Source organism: Amblyomma maculatum, chromosome 3 (assembly GCF_055883805.1).
Source record: "Amblyomma maculatum isolate TAMU_Amacu chromosome 3, ASM5588380v1, whole genome shotgun sequence".
Taxonomy (NCBI): Eukaryota; Metazoa; Arthropoda; class Arachnida; order Ixodida; family Ixodidae; genus Amblyomma; species Amblyomma maculatum.
The window spans coordinates 132,560,695-132,587,483 of NC_139346.1; the positions used below are offsets into that span (position 1 = coordinate 132,560,695).

General features: G+C 46.0%; 1 protein-coding gene across 2 annotated transcripts in view; it reads left to right on the forward strand.

The window, feature by feature from the left end:
- Tpst (tyrosylprotein sulfotransferase) overlaps positions 1-26,789 on the forward strand; it is a 307,475-nt gene that overhangs the window by 77,029 nt on the left and 203,657 nt on the right. The window contains exon 1 of one of the 2 annotated variants that reach the window (XM_084598076.1): positions 16,134-16,732. The exons of the other annotated variant lie outside the window; for it this stretch is intronic. The gene's annotated coding sequence lies outside the window, so the exon portion shown is untranslated. Of the gene's footprint in view, positions 1-16,133; positions 16,733-26,789 lie in introns of those variants that run through there. 2 annotated transcript variants of the gene reach the window in all.

Consider the following 26,789-nt stretch of genomic DNA (forward strand, 5'->3'; position numbering starts at 1 on the left):
CCTCCTCCTCCTCCTCCTCCTCCTCCTCCTGACCGTACTTGCATCTGGTTATAGGAACGCGTCGTCGTCGCCGTGATGAAATTTCGAGGGCTAGCTGTCACCACTTCGTCGCTGTCAGCAACCGTCGGCTGACACGACTTTGAGGAGGAAAAAAAAAGACAAGAATGAATTAAAACGCCCGCAGGGGCGCGCTATATCAGTTGGTCGCCTGTCTTCCAGTCTTTCGAGGTAGTGGCGACGCGTGAGGCGTTCGTCTGTAACCTCGTAGGATATGTGCTTGGAGATTACACCGCATGCAGGTGGGGGTAACGCAGTGCTTATGGTCGCTTTACCCGCGGGGCGCGCGTTATAACCCCGAGCGCGTTGCATTTTGTACGAGCTCTTTGCCGCCCATGCATATATGAACGCTGGTGCTGCCAGTCGGGGGCCCACGCATCGAGTCCGGGGCTCCCCGGCTTCGTCGCTCTGCTGTACGGTGGTGCAACGCGGCGAAGAAGTACGAGCGCGAAGAGCTACAGCTCGTGTCCCAGTTTTATGCTAACAAGACTTGACTACCGTTTCGAGGAAGCTCCTTCCTTTCCATCGTCCTGTCCGCTGCGTGGGCGCGGAATGAAGACCTCCTGTGGGCGTTGCTTGTGCGAACTTGCCGCGACTGTAGCGATGAAAGAGTCGCTCTGTCTTCGCTTCAAGTTGTGACGCCTTGCGCCCCTTATTACTTTGCTCTGTATGCTGTTTCGCGCTAACTTGTGGTTATGGCGTCTGCGGGAGATTGGAACTGGCGTCTCTTTTTTGGGCAGAGGCCGTTATCTCACTTATACCGTGTCACTGGAGTTTAATGAGCCAGACCGGCCATGGTGGGCTGAGTCAGTTGCGTAATGGCGACATGATGCCGCATACATCGGCTGCATTGAGATTGTTTCCTTCAATACAGCCGTTGACGACGTAATACAATGCCGGTATCTTGCAGCGATGTTGTGAGGGTAGAGCATGTTACGAACCCGTGGCATGAATCCCGGTTCAGGACGTGGAAGTCCTCGGAGAGGTGCGATGTATATTCGCGGAAAGCTTATGCAGAAGCTAGGCAGGGAAGGGAAGAAGAGACGCTTTTATCACCGTGCCGTGGCATGTATTGCTAGGGTGCGGTGGAGTGAAGTGGAGAGGGGAGAAGAGACGGCGTGTAGTCGGGAGGGCTGTAGCCTGTTTTCCACGATATGGGGGCAAAAACTCGTCACGTTCCTTTTTCTGCCTGGCCTTCGCTGTAGGACCACAAAATATTGTCCGCGAGTATAGCGACCATGGGATGGTAAGGTCTCGAATTATCCATGACCTGAATAGCGAACGAAATACGCCAGCGAGGAAGGAGCCCACCAACTAAGGTGAGAAATTAAGATCTCGCTGCAGGACAGATATTCGGCTTTAACCGAGGATGTCGACCTTTTCGAGCAACGAACATTTTATCTCAGGGATATCACTACGGAATACGAAAAAAAAAAAAATAGAAGCATGCGGCAGGGTAGTTACGATATCGATAAGCTCTCTCAGGAGACGGAAAAGCATGAACGCCAAAGCACGAACGCATCTAACCCAAAAGACAAAATAGAACTGTCAGAGCTATCGACATTAATCTGCAAAGGTAAGGTAATCGACATAAAGATGTTTGTTTTTGAGATAATCAGCATGTCGAGAAGAACGGAGGTAGTCTAAAAACTGTCAAGAAGATCCTATAGGCACAGGCGAAAGTCAGATGTGTTTAAAGACGATATGGGGGGGAGGGGGGGGGGAGCAGTGCCATTACCAATATCGAAAAGGCATGCAGTTAAAGTAGCCCAGGAAATCTAGAAAAAGGGGTACAGCGCAGCCAAAGTAATTTGGACGATGAGAGACGCAGATAGGGCAGAATAATTTGGCATTCCGCCAGCAAAGAGGAAGCAGAAGAAACCTTACGAGCAATGCTAAGGAGGAAAGGAATGGGGATGTGTATTTTGGTAGAAAGACCGACAACCGTGCATATATACGCAATGCATTACAACCTTGATCTCATCAGCACCTTGTAAAACGCTAACACTATCTCAAATTCTCAATCGACAATAAATGTGACTTATGGACTGGTCACTGGAGGAATTAAAGACCAATAAGCTTATACTGTTTGTGCTGATAGGTATAGAATTTGAGATTCGATGTTGATATGGCATCTCGAGGGACGGACTGCAAAGTATGATTGTTCAATTACTTTAACAGAAAAAAAAAAAAAAGCGTGGGCCTAAAAATTTATGTGTAGAAAGCTAAAGTAATGTTCAGGACCTTCGGGAGGGAGCAACCCTCAACGGTTGGCAACGAGACGATGGAAGTGGCAATACGTTTATACTTGGGCCCGAATTAACGCTGGGCCTGATAGTGACCGCATCCGAACCACTAGAATGGAATTACTAAAAATAAAAATGGTTTGAAGAGCGTTTGGCAGACACTCTCAGATAACGTACGACAGTTCGCCCTTGTCACTCATGAAAAAAAGTATAGATAGAGGCTTTAGAGGTGTGTTTTACCGGCACTTACGTGCGGGGCATAAACATGGTGCTAAACAACAGGGATCAACGTAAATTGAAGGCAACGTAGCGAGCCCAGAAGATACGGTAACTTTAATAGACAGGAAGGGAGCATAGTCGGTCAGGAAATTAATGGGAATTGACTATATCTTAGTCGAGATCAAGAAAAAAAAGACGACTATAGACAGACATGTAGTGTGAGGACATGCAGCATAACCGATCAGTCATGGTCCCGAGCGAAGGCAGGCGTAGACGGCAGAAAGTTATAAGCGACCGGATGAGGGTTGAGGTGGGGCCCAGCTGGCACATGACCAAGCTGACTAAAGGGATGTGAGAGAGGCTTTTGTCTTGCCGGAGGCGCATTGGATTGGATTGGATTGGTACTGAGGCTTCCCTTTTTACCAGGTGGACTAGAAAGGCCCTAGCCAAGTCAATTCCCTACTGTGACGGAGTCTGTCCGCCCTGGCGCAGCGCCACCAACACTATTTATCTAGTATGCCTTATCCAGTTCTCAAGGCGTCGTTTGGTCGTCTCCACAGCCACAGCCCTCTCATCCCGCTGTGTCGCATCACTGATGATGATGATGATGCTGGTGATTCATTTTGCTGCTGCAAAAGTCCATCACTCGGCTTCTGCTGTGAGCGGAGGTTATCATTCTTTCAAATACATGCGTTATCGTGTGGTGTAGCTTCGGACGGCTGCATCGCAGTGAGAAACACGATTAACGCCAGGCACTTGCCAGCTGCCCGGTCGTTATTTCATAAAAATTTTTACGGGTCCTTTTTTTTTTTTTTTTTTTTTTTTTTTTTACGCGGTATGGACCCCTTGCAAAAATCGTTAAGTAGGCTTTCCCACGCTGCTTCTTTCCCCAAACATGGCGTCACTGGCCGCCAGAAAAATGGCGATATAGACCTGAAATCGCATGTTGCTTCTACACAGATGCATGTAGTGGTAATAGAGCAATTATGCGAATATGTTCTGATGCATAAATGATATGAATTATGGCCATAATATAATGTTTCAATACATTGCTGTTCCGCCATTAGTATACTTTGTGAAATTCTTCGAGAAAAAGGGAACGAAAAGGACTCGCATTAAGAAATGTCACTGCGGCTTGCGCATATATTACAGTAGCGAGCGCGTGAATCTGCGCTGCGGAACGCGAGCGGTTGAGTGCGAACGTCAAATTTGTCACGTGTCAGTCTAGCTGGAACTCGTATTGTACGTTAAGCAAATGCAGAACAAGTGGTGTCGCAATGTGGAGAAAAAAAAAAAATAGAAGTGAGGCGCTGACGGATGGATCCAGTGGCGGCCTCCTCGAGATCTTGCGCGATCCAGAGGGGCGATGTGCTATGCACGGTACGACCCTTTTTTTTTGTTGTCGTTTTCATGTCTCTTCTCATTTTGTCGTTTCTTTTTCCCGAGTGGCCGTCGGCACCCCGGGTAATGGAAGCGCACCGGGAACGAGGTCCGGATGGGGCTCAAGGTGCGAGCACGCATGCACGCTATATAGCCGTACCACCGCGGTGAAGGTGAAGAAAATGGGGGGCGGGGCGCGCGCGGCTTTCTCTTTATAGTCTTGCGAGCGCGGATGGCCGGCCCTTTGCTGCTCGCGCCGATGCTCTCATTTTTTTTTTTTTTCTTTCTCTCTCGCTCGGACGCATATTTTGGTTTCTTAGTATCTTCCTCGTCCAAGATGCTCGGGAGGGGCTTGAGGGAGACTGGACTTGTTCGCAAGAAGGGTTCGCTTTATTGGTGCGGGAAAGTATCCACGAACAAAAACAAAACGGGTATGCCCGGAAGAGGGACCAAGTACAGGACGAGCTTCTTCTCATCAAGAAAAAAAAAAAAAAATCGATTTTTTTTTTGTTTTTCTTTCAGCCTTAACTGTCGCTCTATAATATGGATTTTTTTTTTCGCTTCTTTCTTTCTGATGCTCAGCACCCTTGTCTTCATCATACTATTAGTTTTTTGTTTGTTTCTTCAGCATTTTTTTTTGTGCATTGTTCTATTTACCGTTTTTATGTTACGTTGGGCCTGGAAGCAATCAGGTGTCGCTCTTTCGTAGCGTTTGTTCTGCTTTTTTACTTTCTTGTGCATTTGTGACCCTCATTCCTGGTGATTGTACGCAGACTGCCTGCTCGTGGCGCTTTCGCTGTTTGTTTCGGATCGCGCGCCGATGAAGGAGGTGTCGTAGCGGGAGCGTCTTTCTTACTCCGGCTGTTGCGACGACGGACACGTCAAGGAATGGCGCGGCCTCCCTTTCCCTGCTTCCGATGGCGCTCAATGGGAAGGAGACAGGATGCGCGTGCTCGAGTCCCAACCGTGCGTCTGGAATGAGCGTCTCGACGCGATTTCGTATGCACGGTCGTCGCGCGGTCTCTGGGGTCATTGAGCCGCCGATCCCTGGTCTTCAGGCGCTTTGAGAAGCCCTGCCACAGCAACATCTACATGCGCTGAATTGCACATGGCGACTGCGATATCTGTGTGTGGCGCATACTGCTGCGTTGACGTCGTAGTTCGTCACAACCGCGAACTGAAAAAAAAAAAAAGTCTGAAATAATGATTTGCTACTACTATCTACCACTATCACTTCCACTATCACTACCACTACCACCACTACTACCACCACTACTATCACCACCACCACCACCACCACCACCTCCTCCTCCTCCTCCTCCTCCTCCTCCTCCTCCTCCTCCTCCTCCTCCTCCTCCTCCTCCTCCTCCTCCTCCTCCTCAACGACAACAACAACAACAACAACTGGCCGCTGATCGTTCAACCGACATTTATCGTTACGTTAGCGCTGAAGTCGGGGGAGGGGTGGAATGTCCTCACATTTATAAGTGCCGCTTCTCTCGAGTAAGGGCAGGATTTAGTTTTTAACGCGATACCACCGTTGAGCGGAAGACTCGGCGTCGTAGTTTTTGTTGGCGTTTTTGTTGCCACTTCACAATTGCTGGTCGGTCTTTATGGTCTTGACGTCTTTCCGCCGCCATTACGTACAGTGCCTGCGAAGAAAGAAAAAGTAAATCCGCTGAAAGGGAATATGGTCGAGCCGGGACTATATAATTGGCTACTAAAACAACAACAGGACAATGGCAGTTGCTACCTGTGGGCAGTGGCACGCGTCGCCGTGTGTATTAGTCCGCCGAACAGCCAACAAAATCAGTTTTCATTATTAGGCTATACCTAACAAGCCTGAAAGATCGAAGGTATTGAGCTTTAGACGGCAATGTTAACTGCCCAGCGCGAGAGTGTTGCAGTTTTACACGAGGCGCGACTTGGGTCAAGACGACGACGCTTCCTGCGCAGCGTAATAGAAAAAAGGCGCATTAGAGCTATATATGCTTCACCAAAGCCTATATATAGTAACTTTAAGGCGCACTAGTACATGCGCCATCTGTGGAACGCACGAGATGCTTGATCCACGAATAACGCGCAATAACGCAAAACTCGCAAATGAACGCAGTAGAACACTCTAAAATATCACCCTACGTATCTGCCAAACGACATGCAAGGAGGAGCTAGAATCAAGAAGCTTTTGTTCAATAATACAAAAAAAAAAAAATAATTATACACATATATTTGGACCGATAGCCGTGGAGGATAGTCAGTGGTCCAATACAAAATAACATGTAGGTCAGCCGTTACAAACACAATGAAGAAAAACTAAATTTGTAGTCTTGCTTCTATTCCGAGAAAATGTCTCTTGCATGTCAGTTTGAAATTCCTAGCTTGTTTGATTTCACTTGGCAACGAGTTCCAAATTTTCGCTCCTGTAAATTCTCTTCGTCTTTCTCCGTACCCATTGTGACAAACGGGAAGATTGAAATTGCCATTGATGGCTTGCCTAGTGCTGCGGACGGGAAGACTGAATATACTAAGAGGCAGGAGGTAGTTGGTATTTATAATAATATTAACTAAGAAATACTTCGTAGTCGCGTAAGGTTGTGAACGGCATGATTTGTAGTGCGTCAAAAATGGTATTTTTAGAACTATCCGAAGTAGTTAGTTAATCCCATGGTTTTCAAGGCGCGTTTTTATAGTCTCAACAGTGGTGATAAATATGTTTTGTGTGTGGTTCCCTATGATTCACTGCAATAACTGAAATAACTGACATAATGAAAAGTACAGTGATCTAAAAATAGTGCGTGGAAAGTGCCGCCCTGCCTTTGCCAAAGTAAAACAACATTATGCAACCTTTTTACACACACTGTTCACCTGTTCCTTTCAAGACAAGTGGCAATCAAACATAACCCCTAAATATTTTAAGGAAGACACACTTTCAAGAATATCCTTTTGAGCAATAATAGAAAAAGCGCTTGAATCAGTACACTTTGTTTTGAACAAAAAATAACATTTCTTTTTTTTTTCAGTGCTTAAAAGCTAGATGGTTATTATGAAACCAAATGGGGAAACGTAGGAGTTCACTGTTTATAGCATTTTGCATTGACTGAAACGAGTTACCAGTAAGGACAAGTGCAGTGTCACCCGCGTACATCAAAATTTGAGAACACTCTAATGCATTCGGTAGGTCATTAATAAAAAGGGAAAAGAGAAGAGGTCCCAGAACTCATCCTTGGGGTGCACCACATGTATGTTATGTTGTGGTATGCAGACTTGAAATGCTTGAAGACGACTTGCTGCTGTCGTGAGGATAGGTAGCTTTTAAAGAATTCAAGTGCCCTGCTACGTGCACCACATGCTTCCGGTTTCATTAATAGAATAGAGTGTGAATGGAAATAACAGCTATGTTATGGTTATGAAGAGATAAAAGAAGTTGTGATAGAGTAAATACAGCCGTGGACCTGCTAGAGACACGTCCATGCTGCTTAGGACAAAGGATATGACTAGTATCAGTACTCGTCTAGCCTGTAGCTAGACGGGTTGTAAGGGTCACGACATTTGTGTATCGGAATAACTTTCGCAGCTTTTAAAGTATCGGTGTATAAGCTAGAGTCTCTCGCATGATTGTATATTCTGCATAATGGGACGCAATGCAAATCGTTTGCCTTGATTATCTTGGCCTGTGTGCCATCTGGTCCGGCTGCTTTATTCGTGGCCATGTTTGCAACAATACATTTAACTTCTTCGCTGGTAATGTTCGAGAACTTGAATTCATTAGCAACTCGAGATATGCCTGATGTCACTGATGCTAAGGAAGTAGGTTGCGCTCTGTTAATTCTGACCGTAGATTGTGAAGAACTGATTAAGCTGGTTGACAGTCTCTACTGACAAATTGTCGGGAACGATCTGTTTTAACTGTTTCAGTAACTTCTCCTACACTCTTCCATACCTGCTTAGTATCATTTGCTTGACGATTAACCAAATTAGTATAATACGATTCCTTTGATTTTCTCGATAATCAGAGCCATGAACTTATTTCTGTAGTACTTAAAACTGTCTCAAGTATAGGCGTTTGTTCTGTTCTTTTTGAGTTTATTGTAGTATGAATCTTATTTTTTTTTTTTTCAACACTGTGAGTATTTCCTCAGTAATCCAAGGACATATGGCATGCTTACAGTTGCGTCGCGAGAGCTCCCGTGTTGACTTGGTAATTGCATCAGAAATAGCAGATATGAGTTAGCAAATTCTGTATGAACGTCACTATGACACAGATTTTCGAAATGAGTAGGTTCTAGTAAACGTCTGATGTGTGCATAGTCCACCCGTTAAAATACATTGGTGCTGTTAGGATAATTACAGTTGAGACTCGAACGCGACAGGAACAGAAACGATGAACAATGATCAGTAATGTTTAGGTCACAAGCCCCAGCACATTTATATCACGGCTACATAAAATATTGTTACTTAGCTGTATCCGCTGTTCGTGCTGAGGATGATGAAGTGCAACACACTTCCAGAAGACGACGACGCTGAGGTTTGTGAAATCGGTGCTATCATCAACGTTAGTTGTGCGGACAGTTTTCGGACTGTAGATCTTCACCGTAACAATATGATCAATAACTGTTGCAAACTGATGAGTGATTCTTGTGGGCACATTGATAGCGTTCTTAAGATTGAATTATTCCAACAAAAAAATATAATATCAGGACAGTCATCCTTTGATAGGTCAATATTGAAATCACCAAATATTACTAATGGGTTATTAGAAAACATCAAGGGGGAACAAAATGAATTCCGTATCAGATATGAATTGACTAGTGCACGAGTTTGGCGGGCGATATACTACGCCTACTATGACGTCTGTCTTAAGATGAATGAAAAGTGCCTCTGTGGCATTATAGAACCTAGCGAAGAATCAGCAAGCTGTTGATAATCTATGCCAATTTGAACAAAAAGAGCGACGCCGCCACTTCGTGCGGTGCTATCTCTTGGTAAAGATAGTGATATGTAATCAGGAATGTAGGGTACCTGTCCTTTCTTGAGCCAGCTAGGCTTCAGTGAGAGTGATAAGATCGTACTGGAAAGAATGTTACGATAAATGTACGGTAAGGTGGCCTATGTTTTTGTTTATGCTGCGGACATTGCTGTGAAAAGCGGAAAGGTTCTCGTTGTCGTGTCACTTCGCGTTGATTTCTTCAGCTACAGAAAATGCCATGATTTTAGACTAGCTGTGCAAGATCACCGTCACAATTATAGGTTATATGCAGAGCATACGAGGTATCTGTCGTGCGCATCAGAATTTTGCCTTCTGATACCCACGTGTGTTTCCACTGTTTTTTTCTTTTTGGCTTTCCGCGGTTTTTGTTTGCTTGGCACAAGTGTTCATTGATGAAAATATTTTCGTCGCCGTCAAAGCTCATAAATTTACTGTGCAGTCGTTGCTTTTTCGCTGTTCTCGGAATGCTGTATCTGGCTTTCCTGGAAGCAAAGTAAACTTGAAAATGATGTTGGGTTTTTCTTCGTCTTTTTAAGGTACACGATGGATAGCTTAAACATCAGACTCGTTAAACTCGGTGCTCAAGCAATGACAGATTGATGTCGTCACTGAAATCAGATTTTCACCGGGTGCCGGAGGGATGCCCTTGATTTCGAGGTTATTTCTTCTACTGTATTTCTGCAGTTCAGTGAATTCGTACCTGAGAGCTTTCATTTCATTTGTGAGTCGGTTGTTTTCCTTTTTCATATCGTGGTTTATCCAAACTTTTTTTTTTTTCATCTTTATCGCGCTCTTCATTTGGGTTTAGGAGGTGACCGATCTTTTGTCTCTGTCTCTCGCATGTCACAGCATGTTTCACAGCAATGAAACATGTTGTGGCATAAACATGCATATTACGTAATCACGCAGCTTTTCTCTACTTCTCGGAATGACCGCCGATAGCCGTCTCTCTACATTCAAAAGTGACACGTGAATTTTGCATATCGTTACGTTAGGATACGATATACGACTGCGGATAACGTTTCACTAACTTTCAATAGCTTGGAGTTAAAGTAACTTTTTTTTCCTTCTTCGATAGCCTCCTGCCCTCTGCCCTTTCGGTTTTGGTTGGAATCGGCTTTTTGGCTATTTTAATAAGTCGCATTATGATTGACACCGTATTGGCGTCATGTAAGGAGCTACAGATGTTAAGCGAGTGCTACACACAGAATCCAATTAAATTTGAATTGTTGATCTGGAATTGACGCGCGTGTTTTGCGATAGCGCTCATCGTTTGCATAATTTCGCGATGGCCTGTTTTCGCTTCGCAGAAGCGATAAGGACAAAATTGCGTTTTAGCTACCGAAGCGTATGCACCGGAAATGTCACAAATGTGTTTGTATTTTGCCACTTTTGACTGTCGAGCAACGAGAGACCTTTACTGGGAGCTGTTTGTTTCGGCGAATGCGAAATATGCATGATTAACTTTAATAATAATTTATTGGAAAGGAAAGACGCAGTATCTGTCACACTTGTTTCTGTGGACACCTGAGCCGCGCCTTAAGGGAAGAGAGGAAGGTGGGAGTGAAAGCAGAAAGAGAGAAAGACGTGCCGTAGTGGAGGGCTCCGGAGTAATTTCGACCACCTAGGGATCTTTAACGACTACTAAAATCGCACAGCACACGGACGCCACTTCGTTTCGCCTCCATCGAAATGCAGCCGCCGGCGGTCGGAATCGAACCCGGGTACTCCGGCACCGTAGTCGGGTGTCTTAACCACTGCAGCACCGCGGTGGGGAAGCTTGATTTACTGCCAGTTAAAAATTCGGGGGATGCTCAGGCTTCGTCTTAAGAGCAGACGCAGCAGCGTCTTCAACGCCGCCTTTTCTTCTCGCGAAGACATTTCATATATATTTGTTATTAAGTTTGTCTTGGGGAACTTCTCCGTGAGCGCATACACTTGCCAGAGATGCGTATATCGTCGGTTCAATTCTCTGCCTCACACTAGGCTCCAAATTGATGCTAAATGTAAAGCGAAATGCTCTGACGTCACCCACAACGCTGCACAACAGCGGTTGCGTTGCAGTTTTGATGCGAAATCACGTATGTGTTTTCTCCCGCCATCGTTTCCTTTCTTTCTTTCTTTTGTTTTCTTTTTTTTTCGATATGGGTTACGGCGATGGCAACCGCTTTCCAACCAATCGAGCTGTATGCGGTTCGCGTATTTAGTAGGTAATGGGAGCATCAGAAAATGGACTGGGCACGAAGATGACCACACGCACAATTGGAGATCTGTTCACTTCCAGCTGTTCACGTTAACCCTGCTGTGATGCTACATTAGCTCGCTCGAGTTTCAGTCCTTTTTTCAACATTCTACATTTATTTCTTTTTTTCTTTAATAACGAGAATTCCTGGCAACGCGAACGTTTTTTTCTTCTGCCACTTGTCGAGCTTTGTGATTTGCAGGTGCAGTTGTCGGACTCGATCGTGGCCGCCGTGCAGAGCGCGAGCTGACACTAGCGCCGCATATACGCCTGTCACTCGTCCTCCGCTCTCTACGAAATATAATTAGGCATTACCCCGGCTTCGCTCGCTGTGCGTGCGTGTGCGTGCACGCGAGTGTGTTTGTTTCTTCGTGCGTGCGCGCGTGCGTGGAGAGAGAAGGTCGGCGGGTCATTCTCGGCTCGGATTTGTGTTGCCCGCGCGCCGCAGACGCCGATATGAAGGGCATTTTTGGTCGCAGTCATTTTTTCTACGCTGTACCATTTCAATTCTATCTTGGATTTAAGTCCTGGAAATCGGAGTCTAAATTCGTTCAGCGAGGTGGCGAAGGAATGTGGTAATAAATATGATAAGAGGAACGCAAGGTCACACCTTGCAAATTTTATATATATAAAGGTTTGTGTGCATATAAGAACGGTAACCGAGGTCCCATGACCATATTTTCGTTTTCAGTAAAATTTTTATATTTAGTGGGCAGATGTCTCGACACAAAGGAATGAACCTAAGTTTTGCAAATTATGGTGTAGTTTTCCTAGAGAAAGAAATCGTATATTACTAGAGGTGGAAAACGCCCTTTCTGCCATTTCAAAAGGTTGCAAGTTTGGAGACCTGCTGCTTCCGCACTGTTATTTTTTACTCACTAAATTTATGCGACGTTTACTTGTATAGAAACTAATTGAAACTTGTTTTGTCGTTGCAGTTAATTTTGTAAAAAAAAAATCGCAAACATTGCTTCAGGAGCGACGCGCTGCTTTTCTCTTTATGATGCGGGTTACATTCTTAATTTACACAAAATTTGGAGCTCTAGATTGGTAGGTCTGTTCTCCACAAGATTGTCGCCCAAGATTTGAAATCAGCAAAAAAAAAAAAAAAAAAAAGAAAAGAAAAGACAACTTTGATTTTAGTAAAAAAAAAAAAAATCACCACCTTTGCAATTTATCAAAATCCCTCTCAAGAATCCTCAGTACCTCAGAATTATTACAGACTAAAAAGTATCGCATTATTTTGCTTAAAATTATGAAAATATAGAACTGAGAGCTTGTCCTTAAAGCTGCCAAAATTCAGCCCTACATTTTGGCACGACTCAATTATATATTTCTTTCTGGCAGCAGCCTCTGAAATATTTTGTCTATTATGCAGCCCTTGCTATTTCCGGAAAAGATTGAAGCTCTAGCGTCATCCGTTCTTTCTCCATATTATTTTGAAATCTGCCAAAATTAAAAAAAAATCAAAATATGGAAACTGATTTAAATTAAAAAAAAAAAAAACTACCCAAACTTCGATTTCTATCGGAATCTAAAAAAACAAGAACAGTCCTAAGTACTTTATAAATATCAGGCACTAAACAGTATTGCATTATGTAAAATAAAATATACAAATAAATATAACACACGCACGTTTTCAGTTTATAGAAGTGCTTATGGCTTCCCCTTAAGAAGTAGATGTGAAAACATTATTTCCTGAATTTCGCTACATTTTACCTTATGCAATATCCCAAGCAATGCCTACAAAGTCGTTTTATGCTTGTTGGCAGGGTTGAAGATCGCTTAAAATGGAACTTGAATTCGCTAGAACCCAAAGGACGGTTGAACTTTTTCTCTATCCTGTATTCTCTTCTTCTGCCGGCTACAGGGCTATTCAATCCTGTTCCCTATAATATTATCTAATTTCTCGGTTATGAGAAAAAAAAAAAAGCTAACAATACTCTGTTCTCGAAGACCATTTTTATAATGGGACAAAAGTACAATCATAAGCAAAGCGCTTTACAGCATGATAGTTTTGATGGAATTATATTTTTTTTATGGCAGCAGCACAAATTACCCGAGATGGAGTATTGTGGATAGGGATATAGCAAAAAAAAAAAAAAAATAAAAAAAATAAAAAGGCGAGCCAACACGGAGCGAACCCGCCCTGCAGGTTACGCTTTGCAGGTTTGGTGGATGGTGGGTTCGCTCCGTGCTGGCTCGCATTGCTTTTTTTTTTTTTTTCTTTGGGAGGGGGGGGGGGGGGGAGGGAGGGGGGGGGAGAGGCGAATGGCTCTGTCGACAAGAATACACGTCATCTCGGCTCATTCCCTGTGCTGCTTTCATAAATCAATAATAATTATAGCAAACTATCACGTTGTAACGCAATAGGGCAGGATTAGTTAAGGATATTTAGAATAGAAGACAATTGAGCGCACAGTCTTTGGCGTGGAATGACCCGTAATAAAAAAAAAAATCCTGCATAGAGGAAATGTGGTACATTGGCTGTCTTCTAACTTTGAGTGAAAACAAAGGAGAAAACGATGACAGGCTTATTTTGGAACATTTTTTTTTTTTTTTTTTTTTTCACGTTTGCTTCGTGTTCCTCACTCGTGTGATATACGTTTATGCCGCTCATAGAAATGGTTCTGGGATGCGTAGACACACATATTTACTTTGCATTTACTATACGATGAAGAGGTGTGTGGACCTGTGCTTTGCTTCATTTGTGGTGCAGCTTGCAATGTTTTCGTTTCTCCGTCTTTTGCGGCTCGTGGGGCGTGTGTTCTGTGGAGGGTGGTGAAGGAGGACGAGCCTGCTTTGGCTTCATCGAGACTGACAAAGCGAAATATTTCTCTAGGGTTATTTATTTTTGGTTTCATAAATTTCTTGTTTCACTTGGAACGGTGAAGAGAGAGGGGCAGAGAGAAAGAGAGGTCCAATCAGAGTCAGTCAGAAACGTCCGTGATCCAGTTCTGAGAGGGTCCCTATATTCCGAATTTGCGTCGTTTTAAAAAATGTCTTTTTCTCCTTGTCTGCCCTCATGACTGGTGGAAGCGCTGAAACCGGAAGTCGAGCTGACATCCTCTTCCGATGTTGCCACAATCAGGTGACTCGAGGTCAGGGAGAAAATGACACGTCTGAAAGCGACGCTAAGTAGGAATGCGGACCCAAGTTCCTGTCTCGGCGAAACCTCGGCAAGATTCTGCTCTGGCGGCAGGAAATTTTTAGCGTAATTTGCGGAAGCCCTACCGAATGGAGATATAATATTGGAAACATTTAGGTATCGTGCGCACCCTCTGCAGAGCGAGCGGAAACCGAACATTTACTCACATTTGGCCGGTCGGTAACAGTCCAGCTCGGTGTGCAGAGATCACTGCGCGGATCACTGTCCGAGCGGAAGAGTTGAAATCATGTCGCCGCAGTACTGCGTGTTACCCGCTGTGTACCGTCCCTTGACTTGAAACTAGTGCATGTTAAAGGCCTGCCAACGTGTACTTGCAGATGCAGACAACCGGCCGTTCGGGGCTTAGTTTCTGTTGTGTGTACCCCTTTCTTCAGGAGCTTCTGGGCGGGGGCTATTACGCAAACTGCTGTGCGTCTAAGTCGAGAGTGATTAAAGCGGCGACGATCGGACTGCGGGCTTGAACAATGACATGGCTCTCATAGCCGTCCATCGATTTATCCCCCCCCCCCCCCCCTCCTTTTGTTCTGCCTTCTTGCGCGCGTATACTGTTTTGGCATAGCAGCTACGCGTCTTTATTTCAAGGTGAGCCGCTTGTGGCACTGAACCGAGAGGTCGAAGACGTATCCACGCCCTGTCTGCAGCCTGCAGCACCAGACACCGCATCGCGTCTCGGTTTGACTTGTCATGGAACGGGGCGCGGCGATGGTACCGAGTCGAAAAAAAAAATGCAGAAATGTGTCTAAAATACGACAGAATATTGTTTAGTTTGTCGTAACGCGATACCTTTCTGTAGTCTATAGTTCTCTGCTTTTCTGTTGTAGCTAGGAAAATTTTGATGTTACAACTCCGGCCTTAACCCATACCCCATTTTCCGAAATAAATGTTTTATACTACTTCTACTATATATTTTTTTATTGTCGCAGCGGGTTCACGGGCACAAACCGCACAGAAATTCTGAAGCGACTGCAAAAAAAAAAAAAAAAAAAAAAAGAGAGCCTTTACTTTTTGCCTGGTAGTCTACAGAGGTGTACAGTGAGCGCTGTTTTATTCTACCTATATCATATCCCGTATGTGAAAATGTACACTGAATTGGCTTTCCTTTCATGCAAATATTGACCCCCCTCTGCGTTTTGCTTCTACGTTGTTTGGTTGTTGTAACTAGCGGCGTCACCAGTGCAGTACTGTGGATGGATTCTCCCTCTGGCAAACCCGTGCCACATGAACTTTGTCTCGACCTGATAAGATTATCTTTCCGACGAGCGTGTCTTTGGCGGCTCGCTTGGAAATCTTTTAAACGCGGATTAGCACCGTATTGGTACAAGTTGCAATTGCCTAAACCCATTGTCATTGTGCAACGGCGAATTCTTTCGTGAAAAATACGGCGATCGTAATAACCCTACAAATATACGCAGTTCGACGAGGTCAGCTGACATGGCGGGGACCGCGGCTCGACTCAGTGAAAGGCATCGCCTTAAATGAAACAGTTTCGTTTTAACAGGTCGACTATGTTCACTCGCGGGAAGAGCAGCCGCAAACACCTTTCGTGAAGTGACCGACATGAGAAAAGCGGCGTCGGGAATGCGCCACTTTCGCTGCAAACGAGTGTTCGTTGTACCGAGGGAATCGGCGACCAACGCGCGCCGCCGCTCCCGCGGCTTCAACAGCCGGGCGCGCGTGTCTACTACGAACTCGGGAGACATGTGCGCGGCTTCAGTGGCGCCGCTCCGAGCTCCGAGGCGAGCGCGCTGCTTTCTGCCCTAGAGCTCTCGGGCGCCGTAGCCCCTGCCTTCTTCTCCTCCTCCCCCTCCTTCTCCGGCGGCCAAGCCCAGTGCCTGCGCGCTCGCGGTTCACTCCGGCCGCTGCCGTCGCCGCCGAAGGAACCCGCGTCTCCCACTCTCTCGGCGCTCGGCCCGCGACCTGCTGCTGCGCGCCGTTGATCTCCGACACCGCGTGTGATACCCCGACTGCGTGCGTGGCGGCGTCGCTGCCAGATATCTACGGCGCCGGTTTATCGCACGTTCCTTAACGATATCCGCATTAATTTCGTTACCCCTCCTGTCAAACTTCCGAGTCCCTGTGCAAGAAAACTTGGAAGGAGGACGGACTACTTGTTAATCTCAGTTTCTGCCAGTTCGCGTTCTGACGCGACTGCCTGCGTCGCTCGCGTGCATTTTTCGTCGACGGCTCCCGTGCTTCTTTCTCTTTTTTTAAATCTTTGCGCGCGGTCGAGCCTGCGTGTTTGATCGCGCCGTGACTACGATCTAAGGCCTCTCCGGACTCTCGTCTACCTCATCTTGCCAGCCTCTTCCTTTCGAACTTTTGTTGTTTTTTTCTCCTGGAGTTCCTTGTGCGCGCGCGGTGAGTGTCCTGCAGGAACGTCCGGCGCCCCTGACCGCTCCTTTACTTGCGTGGACGCAGAGTGTGTATTTCAGGTAAGTTCCGATTATGCTTTAGTCACTTTCTATTTAGATTTTTTTTTTATTGCTCGCTAATTCTACTCGATCTATCGCTAATCGTACAGAGTTTTGTAATCCGCTGACTTGAGATACTGTTGCGAAAACTCGACCATTACACCGGACGACTGCCGTGGAGAGTAATTGAATGGCTTTCTCAAAAGCCTGATTACACGATGCCTCCTTCCGCGCTGATTACCTCAACATTATTTCGGTGATAACGCTGTTGAACGTTTCGAACCTGGTCCGACTCTAACCATCTGCTACTGTCGTTTGGTTGGCTTAGTGTGTTCGAACGAATGGCTTAACTTTGTGCGTTGGTCACTGATTTGTGCTCCTTACCTAGATTTTTTTCTGTCCTTTTTTTTTTTTTTTATTGCGAAGTGGGTTTTCGAACGGAAAGCTTTCCGTCTTTTTTGAAGCCCTTCCGACTGCGGTTGGGCGAGGGCAAAATTTTTCCTTCCGCGGATAGACGTATTGGAACACGTCAGCGTTACGTGTAGCTGGCCAATTAGCATATTTATGAGCCGCCAATTAATAGGCCGCTGAATTCCAAATGAGACGGCGGACACGCGCTTGTTTTGTCGATGTTATTATTTAGTGACACGCGCTGCTGCATTTCTTACATGCGCTGTTTCCTTGATTGATGTCATGCACTCATGGAGAGTGACATGACTCTACTTCGTTGCACGCATTTAAGTGTTCCTTCGTCTTTTCAAATGCGCTTCAGAAACATTACAGCACAGCTGATCGAATCGGTTTGCACGAACGATATCCGACTTAGCCCGAAGCCGTTTTCATTTTTTTTTTTTTTTACTGGAAAGCCGTTAATTCCCGGAAGTGACGAGTCTGGTCTGCGGCTTAGCCGGATGACTATAGCGCATGCGCGTTGTTACGAAACGAACATTTTGTTGGTTCGACAGGTGTAGTTTGCCCCTAGGTTAAAAGAAAAGAACAAACAACGGACCTAGCTCCTCTGGAAAACGGACGGCCGTCATGTCGAGCGTGCGCTTGACATTTAGCTGGGTGCTTGCTCGATCGGAGATTAAATTCTCCGCGGTTCACGTGTGTTTTTTCTTTGGCAGCTGCGCGCTGACGTCGGGTGCGAGTTTCCAACCGATCTGTCACTCGCCAATTGGACACCCCGGGTGTGTGACGTGGAGTTGACTTGTACGCAGTCGAAGGTTGTGGCGTCACGGCTGTAGCCTGGGCCGGACAGCTTCGCGTCCTTCTGTGAAATCGAGGGTCGCGTTTACCTTGGAAAGTGTAATGTTTTGCAAGCGCTTAGCTTTTGGTATGCTTGCTCTGGGTGCTTGACAGTACGAGCTCCCGTAAACTACATGTGTGTTTGCTGGTGCTGTAGGCTGCTTTCGTTAGCTCGCATGGCTTTTGAGCTGTGAAGCAACTTATTCCTGTTTTTGACCTTCATTATGTGCAATCGCGTTCGCAGTGTTGCAAAGTCCTGCTGATAATAATCGCTGGAAGTAAAGTCGCGATTCGTTCACCGCCTAATCCGCAGCAGCGCTGTGTAACACGTTAGCTCATGTTATGTAACGTATCCAGAACCATCTTGCTTGCTTTCACACAATGCGTCTCCTTGTCATGGGATTTCAAGGACGATTTCTTCCGCAAGGTGGAGTGGGCGGGTCAGATGAATGGAAAAGTTCAGTTTTCAGTAGAAGTAGACAATTGAACCGCACCGTGATAGCTGGATAGATTAATGGAACTTTCCTGCACGCAGGACCGCGTTGTCGTAGCCCATTGTCGCCAGCACAGTGCAGTGCACACGCTGCTGGGATCTATTCCTGCGGCAAACTATCAAAGCGACTCTGCCACTTTACGTGGTCACGTAAAGCGTGATCGGTTGCTCGCGCGGGTCTTCGTTTCCCGTGATTTCTGGCCTCTCTCTACTCGGTTCCACAAGCTGTTTTGCAGCACTACGGAAGGTAAGGGCTACCGGAGCCAGGTACGTGATGCGCACTACATGATTCTGCTGTTGTTCCCTTGTGCCACCGTCACTGATGGGAGCACAGTCATGCAGAGCTACACCACCCCTATCTGCCCAAATCACGCTTATTCCCCCATTCGTAGGGCTGCAGACACACACAACTGTGGAACGGAGTGCAGCAGTTCGTTTTAGCCACCTGCGCCTTCCCCCTTTCTTTTTCGCCTTTAATTCTATTGCGTTTTATTGGATTTTTTTTTTTTTGAAAGCTGCGCTTGTTTCCTTTTGGCAGTCATAAATGATTCTTGTTGTGTGCCGTCAGGTCTCAGTTGGTGATGAATGCGCTTTGTCGCTATGTCTGTTGAACAGCTGTATACGGCCATACGCCCCTCTTCCCGGGTTTTCTCTTTTTTTTTTCTTTTCATTGTAACCCATACACGAAGTATGTTTTACGCACTGGGGCTATTTTTCCTGCTCGCTTCAAGCTGGCTTTTGTCAGTGTCTATATCGCAGCCTCACAGACATTCCAGCTGTTCCTGTCAAAATCGGAATTGGGTTGGTCCGAAGCATACGCGCTTCAGAGCTTATACCGTATACTCACCTGTCACTCAGCGCAGAGGGTCATTGCCTTGTAGAACCTGTACTTGTGCCTCTGTCGAAATTGACATCTAATCTACTAACAATCCGTCCGCATGTTGTTTTATTGCGCGGATTTATTTTTGTGCGTATATCCTTTCTAGTTTAGGCTGTTACATAGCTGGGAAATGAAGGGACGAAGCGGCGTACAAATGCATTAAAAAAAAAAAAAGCCAAAACAGGGAGAAAAAAAAAGAAACAACAAAACGCGCGTCATATTAAAACTCCGGCAAATTACTTGATGCCACAGCCTAACAGGCAACGAAGGACCTTAGTGTGTTTGGCCAAAGTGGAAGGATTGAATTGATTATGAAGCGAGGCTAACGGATGAAATTCCAATAAAAATGAGCACGAAATAATGCAAACCTTCGAAAATGACTTCGTCCTATTAGTACACCATGTGCTGCAGAACAATTGTATACTGTTATTTGCTCAGGCGAATTTCTCTACAATGCCTTTTTCAGTCCTACAATAACACAATTTTCGGCCTGTTGAATAATAATAAAAACTGTCAGTTGTTGCTTATTAGGCTGCGGTACGGATTTTCCCGGGGTTTTAAGATGTTACGTTTGTTTTGATTATAGTTGAGAACGATTTTAAATCTCACTGCGTTGTAATTTATAGCTCCTCAACACCCGTTGGTCTTACAGTTCTGCCGTTTCTGATGGTTGGCATTGGGGGGCCTTTTGATAATGGGTTTGCGACTGTTTGAATTGTCTGCGGTTTTTATTGGCAGCGCCGTTAATGGTTTCACTCGCTCCCGAGTCGTGTGGCCGTTATTGAGCCGTCGCACGTTAAGGACGAAATGGTTTTTCCCTGATCGTTTTCTTCTTTGGATGCAAAGGGAGCCGTTTATTGAACGACGGGTTCCGAAGGCGTTGAATTTCGATGAAACTCTCCGACGTCTTCATCCCCACGAGCAGGGCAGTTCATAAGGGAAGACGCATTCGCGCCAGCGAATTAATCAGTTCCCGCGTGTCGTCGTGTAGATTAATGAGGCTGACTGGTGGGTGCAAACGATGGCCGTTACCAGCGACCATCTGCGCGCGCTTTTCTTCAAAAGTATGTGCATTCTTCGGGGTAATGCTTGCTCAACAATGGCTACGGGTCCGACGTCACGTGGTACAACCGCATGGTGTACACCCGGCGAGGCAAAACGGCGTGTAACGGGCCGACGTTGAAAAGGTATCGAAATGTGATGGGCTCCTGGGAAAGAGGGAATGTCTGTAAGTCGATCACAAATGTTTCAGTTGCATCGGTCAACAAGAAATTCGCTGTCCGCGAGAGGCAGGACTTACCCAATTGCACTCGAGTGAAAAAAAAAAAAAAAAAGCAAATGAAGTGACACCCAGGCCGTCGATGTCAGCCAGAATTTATCCTGCGCATAAGCTACGTGATGCAAGCACTACGCCATATCGACCGCAGTGCAGCTTATCCGGAAACGCTAAAGACATTTTCTCTCTTTTTTGCTGCGTTTTCCCTCTTCTGCGTGACCCCTTATATTCCTCGCATCACTTCAAGGAGCATCCTCGATGATCACGGATGTTCTCTTTCTTTTTTTTCATGCGGCCATCATTTCCACCGACTGTGAGCTTTTCTTTTCGAGGCGCCCAAGTGCCGTTTTCCGCACCGTCTGAAAACCCTACGCAGCAGGTGCGTAGGCGGCGGCATTTGTATCGACAAACCGATCCTCTTTAAGAGAGCACTGGGGCACAGACGGCGTCATTGTGCTGGCTTGGCCGCGGTAAGTGTTGCTCGCCTGTAACTCGAGGAGCGCCGTCTCATAACTTATCGTTCTCGCTCGCCTAATGACAGCGTTTATATTTCTCTCTCTTTCTCTCTGAGTGCCTTCGTATAGTATAAGAGCTGGTTTCTCGTTCCTCCGCTGTTTCTTGCTAGCTTACAGTGACATATGTTGGAGTTGTGACATTCTCATCTACAGCATGATTCGAGCCAATATCCATTGTTCAAGATCATCCTATATGTTAGAGGCTTTTGCTGCTTTGCAGCGAATGTTGTGATGACGGCCTGTTTCTTTTTGTGCGTGTGGTTATACCTATACAAATTCAGATATAAATATACGTAGCAGGGACATATAGACGTATTAAAATAGACAAGACTGTTGAGTAGCATGATCAGTCATGTGTATTGCTCGTCTCGCCTCCCTTCTGCTTTATGTATGCCCTTATACGTCGCCCTTTGCCTGAACTTGTTCACAATGAGTCTTGCAGTTGAAGTGGTCGATTTGCGTCGATGTAGCGGAAAGTATCGCTATAGACGTTAGTAGTCGGTGCCAATCTGAAGTCGTCGCGCATATGCGAGTACATACTGTCGCACACAAACAACCTCATTTTTTTTTTTTTGTTCTTCTTTGTGCTTATGAGCGCCTTTTCGTAGGCGCACATAGTGTGGCGCACAGTTCATCTTTCAGGTGCCTCGCACCGTGGGCTCTCCGATCCCGTCTTTGCTCCCTACATTTGTGCGAAAAACTCTGGGAGGGGAAATAACGGGTCGTGAACACGGATATGGGTGGCAACTTCACACCGGTCCGCTGTAGCTTGCGAACGCTGCAGACATATAGCGAGCGGTAACACTTTGCTTCAACATGGACGATAGTGACACCGTGAGGCGACGTTAGCCACCATATATCGACGCGGAGTGTCTCTATTGGCGCGCACTCTCTTTGGAGCCAGCGTCCAGGCACTAAACTCGCCTAATGGAAAACACTTCGTGGACGTTCGAAACTGCAGTTGCTATTGACTGCTAAATTGATTGATTTTGATTTATAGGAAGGGAAAGGCGCGGTAACTGCCTCACTTGTTTTCTGTGGACACCGCAACCGCGCCGTAAGGAAAGGGAGGAAGGTGGGAGTGAAAGTGGAAAGAGAGAGGGAGGAGCCGTAGTGGAGGGCTACGGAGTAGTTTCGTCCACCTGGGGATCTTTAGCGAGCGCTGACATCGCACAGCACACGGACGCCTCTTCATTTCGCCTCCTAAAGCTTTGATATGCACATTGCCTAAGGCCCCACGCGCGCAACATGGCGGCGCGCTCGCCGTCCCTTTTTAAACGATGCAGAATATGCGCGTGCTGGCTGACGTTTAATATAGTCTGTCCGTCACGTGTTCGAAAATTTTTGTCCGTCGGCACTTTCAGCTGTCGGAGCTGCGGGGTACGCGCGCGTGCGATGTGAGTGGTGCGATGGGCCCGTGTGGCTGCTAATTCGAGGAGCTGCCGAATAATAATTCGTCCCTGATGATTCGCGACATCGCCGTCGCTAATCGGAGATGCATAGGTGGATTATGTAGGGCAATTCTATACCGCGAGCGTGCGCTGCGTCCGCCTCTGACAGTGGCCATCGCGGAGGAAATGGCGCTTGCCTTGATGTCAGCCTGTAAATGTCTTGTACGCGACGTCGCAATGAGGCCATGACGGTTCCCATCAGCACACATATATATATATAGCTTCCGGTTCCTGGTTATACATCATGACGGCGTGCATTAATTGCGACTTCACCGGCGTTGCTTCCCCTCGTTGTCACCGCCAGAAGCGGTTGCATTTTCAAGGGACAGATTATATTAATCGCATATAGCTAAAGAGCTGTCAGTTGTCGAGAGCAGTTTATAAAGTCGTGACTCGCCATTGGCAAAAAAGCTGTGTCGCTATATGGGTGATTTTTTTTACTTTGACAGGCTTCTGTTTCAATAACCATGAGAATTACACCTGCGTAGGTGGACGATTTAATAAAGCGGAAAGCCTAATGACTAGAAGATTAATTAACTGGACTTCACAAAATATCTTTTTCACCTAAATGAACAATATTATGTCGCGAAATAGAGGGTAGGATCGTCGTCAAGGCTGAGTTCTGTTTTTAAAATTTCTTGGTCGACATTATTATTAAAATATCGAAACTCAATAGCACTCATTTGAGAGTCCTGTGAATTCGCTTTGAATATGTTTTAATTGGTGCCCGTCTCATTTCTCATGCTTCATATACGCATGCGCCGTTTCTGTATTTGATGCAACAATTTGAGAGTCCGGTGAATTCGCTTTGAATATGTTTTAATTGGTGCCCGTCTCATTTATCATGCTTCATATACGCATGCGCCGTTTCTGTATTTGATGCAACAATTTGAGAGTCCGGTGAATTCGCTTTGAATATGTTTTAATTGGTGCCCGTCTCATTTCTCATGCTTCATATACGCATGCGCCGTTTCTGTATTTGATGCAACAATTTGAGAGTCCGGTGAATTCGCTTTGAATATGTTTTAATTGGTGCCCGTCTCATTTCTCATGCTTCATATACGCATGCGCCGTTTCTGTATTTGATGCAACAATTTGAGAGTCCGGTGAATTCGCTTTGAATATGTTTTAATTGGTGCCCGTCTCATTTCTCATGCTTCATATACGCATGCGCCGTTTCTGTATTTGATGCAACAATTTGAGAGTCCGGTGAATTCGCTTTGAATATGTTTTAATTGGTGCCCGTCTCATTTCTCATGCTTCATATACGCATGCGCCGTTTCTGTATTTGATGCAACAATTTGAGAGTCCGGTGAATTCGCTTTGAATATGTTTTAATTGGTGCCCGTCTCATTTATCATGCTTCATATACGCATGCGCCGTTTCTGTATTTGATGCAACAATTTGAGAGTCCGGTGAATTCGCTTTGAATATGTTTTAATTGGTGCCCGTCTCATTTCTCATGCTTCATATACGCATGCGCCGTTTCTGTATTTGATGCAACAATTTGAGAGTCCGGTGAATTCGCTTTGAATATGTTTTAATTGGTGCCCGTCTCATTTCTCATGCTTCATATACACACGCGCCGTTTCTGTATTTGATGCAACAATTGTTGCATCAAATACAGAAACTTATTCCTGCGGTGATTTCCCACTACAGTAGACGCACGCACCGTTGAATCTGGCTCCGTTCCAACCTGATAGGCGGAGCTAAAAGGAAACGACACAACCAAGCGCAACATACCAACTGCCGCCGAGTCTACCCGCGCTCGGCCGTGTGCACATGTGTCCGCTGTACCACTTTTACCAATTTTATGCGAAGCCTATTGCTAGAGGTAAACCACAGCCCTTCGTGACGGTTACGCGCCGTGCAAAGAATGTGGAATGCTACGTCACACCACGTGATACGCTGACGTCACGGCAGAGGGGAGACGGGGGTCCAGCTCACGCCGTCGGCTGCGGTTGCACGCCGTGCGGACCACGTGGTATGGTGACGTCACACCACGCGATATGCTGACGTCACGACAGAGGAGAGACGGGGGTCCAGCTCGCGCCGTCGGCTGCGGTTGCACGCCGTGCACGTCGGTGTTCTAAGAGCTTTTGCTTTGCGTACATATTCGCGTAGTGGCGATCGAGTATCGCTGGCCTAGGGGACGACATGTTCGTTGTGCGTGTCGGTAACACAGTTAGATTAGAGATGAACGAGTCATGCTATTACCTAGTTTTATGCGATGGGAAAACATTGTGCATTCCAAGTTTAAACCGTGTAAAAGCACGTGTAACCAAGGAAAGAAAAGTTTAGCCAAGTGTAACCATGGAAAGCCGAGTTTAGCAATCAATATGCTTCGCATCTGACCAGGCTTAACCAAGCTAAGCCTCAGCCATTTTTTGTCTGACAGGCGCCTGTCACAACTCATCACCTGTCTGGTTCTGGGTCCCTTTATAACGTCAGTATCTGATGATGACGTCACATCCTGCTCGGCGAATGCCAATTAAGCGACGCCGCATTTGCCTCCCTCATTAGGCTTGTAATGACGCTCAGCGCATCTACACTTTGTGCGTGCGCTCTAATCGCTCTGCCGTGGATGCCCTCGTTCGAATCGTCGGCTTCACAGTATAGTTTGCTTTCGCCGAAGTCTCTGAAACGCTACCAGCACGCGGACTGCGTCGCAAAGGGACGCCAGCAAAGAAGAAATGATCGCAAACAACACAACAGCCGCGCCACGGTCTGATTTTCGTTCCTTTTCATAATGCAATTCTCTTGTCGTTTTCAGTCGTGTCACTGCTGATTTACAGCGCGCGCGCACTTGCCAAAAATTTTTCTCTGCCTTTACGTAGTTTCATTTTCTTCAGCGAAGTGGGCTTGCATACAGGGGCAGCCTCTGTTGCTCGCTCTTTCGCCTCCTCGCGGAAAAAGAATTCGTGGATCTTTGAAGTGCGCCAGTTTAAAGTTTCTTGTTTTCTTTTTTTCTTTTTGCGCACATGTTTACGATAATTTTCTTGCACTTTCTCGCGTCGCTCTCAAAGCGTGCCGCGTGTTACCCGCGTGAGTGTAGTGGAGCCTGCGCGGCGTATAAATGCCTCGTCCCTCTCGCTCATTCCCGTGTGCGGTGGACTCGCCATTAAACTGCCGCCGCTGCAGCGTGTTCTCGCGGAATTTACGTTTTCCACCCAACGAGATTATTCGTGGTTTATCGTTGTTTTCTGTCGGGGGTTTGTGACGGCTAAATTATTTCTCCTCGGCTTTCTCGTGACAGATCGTGCCGTGCTCTTGCCTGATTATATTCCCGAATGCGTATAACGCATATTTTTATTTTTTTTTTTTTATGTCACGGGTAACAAAGCGGAAAAGCGGTGTCTTTCGAACTTTCGTACTCTCGCCTTCAAGACGGTTAATTTTGGCTTCGTGCTATTATTTTTTAAATCTGCCGCTGAAGACATCCCGAAAGCGTGTAATTAATTTCTAGGCCTTTCAAAGGTTCTGTGTTTGCAGAACGCCGCCCTCGGAGTTGTTATCGTTTAGGTACAGGCAGACCTTTTCATAATTATGTAGAAAAGCGCCTTCGTGTTGGACAGCGGAATGCGGTGCGAAGCCACTGCAAGCTTCTTGTAGAGCAGGAAACGATGGAGGTATGATGATTATGCTCACGATCTCCCGCCCGCGCAAAAGGCAATTGCTCCGATGGTTCTCAAAATGTCTGCACCTCATCAAGTATACCAGGAAAAAAGAAAAGGATAGAAACAATCGTAAAGGCAGTGGCCTTTCAACATTTCTGTCTTCAAGATACGACTTGGCTTTTTTGTTAAAACGCTCTTTGTATGCGCGCGTGTTTATTGGGATTACTCAATAGGAAGGGTTCAGTAAGCTGCTTTTGTTAGGCGCTCTTTGGTGTAGTGCTTTTAAAGAAAAACTGCAAGGGAGAGGGCTGATTCACAGCTGTCTCGCCTTTAGTGCGTGTGATTGTGTAACACAGTTCTCCTGCCATTCAACGTGTATAACAGGTATACGTTGCTTGCCTCGCATTGACGACAGCTTCGTAACCAGGACAACACCTTTTATTTATTTTTCTCTTCTTCGCTCACTGCTCCGGCCGCCGTGGTTTACCCTCATAACGTACCGTATTTGCCAAAAGTATCCAGGCCACAGGATCTGTTTCTCGACGGTGTGGTAGTAAATTCATACCATCTAAAGCTTTAAAACAGTGAAAACTAAATG